Consider the following 5989-nt stretch of genomic DNA (forward strand, 5'->3'; position numbering starts at 1 on the left):
CATGTGGTGCTGGGGAATTGAACCGCGGTCCCTTGTACTTTGCTAAGCTTGTTCTAAGTAGGTGCTTTAGACCACTGAGCCATCTCACCAGCCCAGTGGGAGAATTCTTAAACCTTTGTGGCAGTTGAGTTGAAGTGAACTGGTTTTTTCGTCCTGTCTCAGGCAGGGTCTTTGTATGGGAGCAATCTGCAAGCAGCAGAAGGCATCTTTTAAACCTAGATATGTAAACCAGGTGGCAGCTGGAGGTAACTGTCCAACCAAGTGGGTGGGTTGGGAACCACAGAGTACGAGGTGCTGGCTATGCCGTTGACGGCACAGAGACCCCAGTGGCCGGTACTCCCCACTGGGCGTTTTTACCAGCAGGAGAGGAATGTTCCAAGGTGATTAACAGTCAATCTGTCACGACTCTGAACTGCTTTAGGCTCCTGATGTGTACTTGGATGCCTGTTTGTGTTTCACATGATGTAGGATATGGGAGCACGGTTAATGACCAGGCCTGGAGGCGAGTCTTCAGTGCACACTTCTACGAAGAGAGTTTTCAGAATTTTAGGATCATGGTTAGCTGTTTTAGGCTAATGCAGAAAAAAAAAGTAAGAGAGAGGCTGAGTGGCTCAGTGCCTCTAACTTGAAGAAGAGGGCTCTTCCCAGAAGTGGTATGGGATATTCGGGCATGTATAGGAAGTCATGTTTGGTGAGACATTCTCCCAGGCTGCAAGTTTGTGCCTGGCAGAAGGGGTGAGAGGCAAGAGTCCCAGTCATCTTGGTGATGCTACAGTGGGCACCCCCTGGCCTAACTTTTAATGTGGAGACACTTTTTTTTTTTTTTTTTTTTAGTGTTCATAGCCCTTATAATTCATATACTTGTCCTTAGCCAGAGGGTATGGTCATCTGTCAGACTGGATTTTCATATGGCTGTCAGGAGCTGTTTGTGCAATGAAGGTTGTCTTTATCACCTGTGGATTTTCAGGGGCCTTAGGATCAAAGGAGTGTAGACCCTGTAGGCTTCAGAGTCTCTCATAAAAGCCTGAAAGCTTTTATCAGGCTTCTGGGTGAGGGTAGTAACTTTTGACATATTGTTGGGCTTTTTGCCTACTACTTGGATGCCTTTGAGAAGTGCTCAATGGGGTTGCTTTGTTGTTTGTTGATTTTTTGTTTTTGCTGGCTGAAAGCTGGCCTGCTAGAAGCTACAGCTACCATGGTGTCTGCAAAGGTGGAATTCTCAGGTCTTTTTGTTCGGGCTCTGGAAGCAGCAGTTTGATTTCAATTTAACTCCAGAATCACCAGAAAAGCCCTTTTAAAATTCTTGGGCCTGCAGTAAGAGACAAGGGTTTTGACTAATTAGCTCCCATTTCTGAGTTCCTACGTGTGTGCTGTGTATCCTTGAGTGATGGTGCAACAGACAAAGGGAGTGCCCCTCGGGAAGGGCAACACTGGGGCCACCCCGACTAAGGAAAAGCATTGGTAGGGTCTCCATTTTGTCATTAGATGCATCTGTGGAACGGCAGGTTGGGGCCCAATCACGCCTCATAGTGTGCAGGGCAAGTCCAGCTCCTCACCATGGAACACAGATGGAACGGCCTGTTGCGCTTTTTTTGGCAGAACTGAACTGGGGATGGAACTCAGTCAGGCCCTTGCTCTTGCCAGGGAAGAGATTTTTCTACTGAACCATCTTCCTCTGCCCTTAGTCTGTTGCTTTTACCATCCATTACAAACACAATCACCAGCAGGCATTCAGAGGTTAAACATTCCAACCCCCTCCTTTGAAGGTGGCCCTGACTAAGGGGAGTTGATCAAAGTGAGCAGGCATAGACTGACACTGGATGTCCCCGGGGGTCTTCCCGAAATCTGGCAAGCAGGCAGGCAGACTGTGTCCTTCTCTCTTGTGAGCCACTCAAATAGGGAGCTAGGAATCCTCTTCCAGACCTCTGAGGGGACTCAAAAAATCCCAAGGGACTTCCCATTGGCACCCGGAGAGGACCTTGTTGTGTCTGAGAGGGCCCTGACCAGTGATCAAAGAGGTCAGCATGGTCAGCCTTTCTGGCCAACATACCAAATGCACCAGCAAACAGAAACGCTGGAAATGTCACTGAGGATTTTGGGGCAGATTTATTTACATCAACAGGTACTGACCCCTAGAAAAAAATGTGAGGCCTTGAAGGCTCAGGGAGGGAGGTTTCTATGGGATTAAAAAGGGGAAATACAGAGGTAGAGTACTTGGCTCTCTCTGACTGGTTCTTACAGCATGCATCATAGTGACCACCTCTACATCACAGTGGCCAGTGATTTCTAAGAAACACAAGTAACAGGAAGTATTACCTGGGCAACTAACAGAAATTGAAGTGCACTGGCTAGGGTGGGGCATTTTCTGCATTTTCCGCAGACTTTAAATATGCACTATCCTTGGTGATGCTTAAATCCTATTCCCAAGTGTTATTTGTGGGTGTGGTGAGCATGCCCAGAATCCCAGAAATCCAGAAGGCTGAGGCAGGAGGATCTCAAGGATCAAACTCAGCCTGAGCAATTTAGTGATTTATCAAGACCCAGTGTCAGAATAAAAAGTAAAAAGGGTCTGGGCACATTGCTAAGTTTAAATACCCCCGCTTCAATTCCCAATAAATAACTAAGTATTAGTTATTTAGCAAATAAATAACTAAATATTAACTCAATATAAATAAATGGATGTTTAAAAAATAAAATTTTTAAATTAGTTGTCTGAGTTAGACTCAGTTCAAACTCCACTTCCCACCTTTTTTTTTTTGTTTTTTGAGACAGTGCCTCATTATGGAATCCAGGCTAGTTCTGAATTCGCTATGTAGCCTAGGCTGGCTTCAGTTCTCGAAGCTCCTCCTGCCTCAATCTCCAGAGTGCTGGGATTGCAGGCAGGTGCCACCACTCCCAGCCATTTGTTCAATTTTGAGCCTTCTGGTTTAACATGACAAGATGCTCTTAAGAAGTCACTGTTGGCCAGGCTTGTTGGAACACACCTGCAATCCCAGCAGTCAGAAGGTTGAGGCCAGAGGATCACCATGAGTTTGAAACCAGCCCGCGCTACACAGTGAGTTCAAAGCCAGTTTGGACTACATAGTAAGACCTTTGGAGTGCTAAAGCTGGAAACTGAGCACATGCGGGAGTGCAGGACGAGGCCTCATTTTCTAAAGCAGTCAAGCTACCTCAGTCTTGAGAAAAACCTCCTGCTTGGACATAGTGGGCTATTAGTCTGAGGCAACCTTGTGTCTTGTAACTTTGAAAAAGTCTAAATAAAAGCCCCTACTACCGTTCTGGGGTCATCTCCCCAGCCAGACAGATGGGCTACCACGGAACCCAGCTCCGGTCTTCTTGTCTATGATTTCCTTATTCCCGCTGCCATTTCCCCCAGGGGACAATGGATCACACTGAGAGACCAAGGGATCCATACAGTGAGACCCTGTCTCAAAAGAGGAAGAAGAAAGTGAAGGAGGAGGGAAGAGGGGGAAGAGGGAGGGGAGAGGGGGGAGGGGGAGGGGGAGGAAAGAAAGAGAAAACAAAGCAAAGGGGTGTGTGATGCATGCTTGTAATCCCAGCACAGCACTTGAAAGGCTCAAAAAGACCACACACACACACACACACACACACACACACACACAAAGGAAAGAAAGAAGTGTTACTTTTGAGGTGAGGTTAATTTTTACTCAGGGATCTGGGGTTGGAAAGAGGAGCTCTTAATTCCTGTGATGAGAAACCCTGAGGACCACATTTCAGGACTTAACTTGAGTTCTAGGCAGTATTTCAACACCATGCAGCATGCTCTGATCAAATCCAGCCTGCCTGGATCCACTGTCTCAGCCTCCCTAAGCGCTAGCAGTCACTCTTCTACTGGCAGGTTGACTTTTTGTTTTTTCTCTTTCACATGTGAGACTATGAACACAGGGTACTGATGTATTTCCCTTCACATGATGGTCTCCATTTCCATCTATTTTGCTGCAAATGACAGGCTCTCACCCTTCCTCATGGCTGAGTAGTACTCCATTGTGTATACAAGTCTCATTTTCTTTATGCCATCAGAAGACAGGACAACTGGGACTCTTGCCTCTCACCCCTTCTGCCAGGCACAAACTTGCAGCCTGGGAGAATGTCTCACCAAACATGACTTCCTATACATGCCTGAATGTCCCATACCACTTCTGGGAAGAGCCCTCTTCTTCAAGTTAGAGGCACTGAGCCACTCAGCCTCCCTCTTGGTTTTTTTCTGCATTAGCCTAAAACAGCTAACCATGATCCTAAAATTCTGAAAACTCTCCTCTCAGAAGTATGGGCTGAAGACTCACCTCAGAATCTCAGGAGACAGATGACAGGTAAAATTCAAACTTTTCCAACACAGCAGCACACCCACCCACAGGGCTTTGCTGGGGTCCTGTTCCTTCCTAATCAGGGCCCTGACATTGGCAACACTGGCCTGCAGGACTGTGGATTCAACTTTTCCTGGAGCTCTGCACATTTGTAACTAAATGCAAGTGCAGATTCAACAAAGAAGCAGGTCTTTGAGTGTGTGGATTGTGTGGATCAAATGCCTAATGAGCATTTACAATTATTTTTAAAAATCCCACAACATTGGAGTTAGCAAGGTCTTAGAGACGATCCTACTCCAATCCTCCTTTGTTATGGATAAAAAACTTGGACAGAACTTGCACTGAACAGGACTTTTAAATCCAGAATTGGTCTTGCAACTATAGATTTTGATGTTTTTATTTATTTTTTTAATGAATTTTGTACAGGGTCTCACTATGCAGCTTGGACTCACAGTAATCCAGTTTTCAGCCTCCCCAGCACTGGGATTACAGGCGTGGGCCACCACACCCAGTCTCTCTTTTTTTTTTTTTAACATTTATTTATTTATTTAGTGTGTGTGTGTGTGTGTGTGTGTGTGTGTGTGACCAGCTCAGCCCACCAGGGGGCGGGGCTGGCTGGCATGTGGTGCTGGGGGATCGAACCACAGTCCCTGTGCTTTGCCAAGCTTGTTTCAAGCAAGTGCTTTAGACCACTGAGCCATCTCACCAGCCCCAACACACCCAGTCTCTTGATGTTAAGTTTATAGCACTGCAAAAGTCTCCCTCTTTCTATTTGCTCAGAGTCCAAATGGTGACACTTAATGTGGCAACAGCTTAATTATATCTTTGTTCTTATCTCAGATACATGAGATAGGAGATCAAAGAAATAGTGATCACTTTTCCAAAGAAAGTTATTCAGACGGATGCTCTTATTCTGTTATGTAGTAACAGAAAGATACACACCATTGAATGATTTTGTCCTTGAGGGTACCAGAATCAAACTCAGGACCTCATGCATGCCAGGCAGGCGACGGGCCACTGAGCTAAATCCTGGCCCCATCCTTAATTGTTAACTCTGAGTGATGAGCGTATGGGACCTTAGGATTTATCATGTTATGTTATATACAATTTTATTTATTTATTTATTTATATTTTTTTTAATATACAATTTTAGATGTTTGAATTTTTCCACAATGGAAAGGTTTAAAGCTTGTCTCTTGCTTTACTGTGAGCATGTGTTCCATACCCTACAAAATGTTTTCATATAAATTTATTTAACCGTTATGGGTTTAGCCCCTACTTGAGCCACTACTGTAATCATTGCACCAAATTCTAAGCGCCAAAGGATCAAAAATGAAATGATTAAGACATCTCAGTTCATCTATTCATCTGTGAGAAAGAAAAAAACCCAGCTGTGACATTTGTGTCCCTAATTAACTTGGGTTTCATTGTCTTTCAGTTATCCTGGAAAATGGAGCCTATGCATCTTGTACTGTGAATAACTACTACAAAGAAGACAATATGCAATATATTAATTATTGTAACTGTCTTACTAGAAACTATCTCATTGCTATTTCTCATTAAAATTAATAAAAAAATTTTTAAAAAGTAGAAAAATTGCATCCAAAAGAAAAAAAGAAAATGTAGCCTAAAGTTTGTGCAGTAGCTAAGGATGCTACTGAGTC

The sequence above is a fragment of the Octodon degus genome, unplaced genomic scaffold, assembly GCF_000260255.1.
Source record: "Octodon degus isolate 3935 unplaced genomic scaffold, OctDeg1.0 scaffold00083, whole genome shotgun sequence".
NCBI lineage: Eukaryota > Metazoa > Chordata > Mammalia > Rodentia > Octodontidae > Octodon > Octodon degus.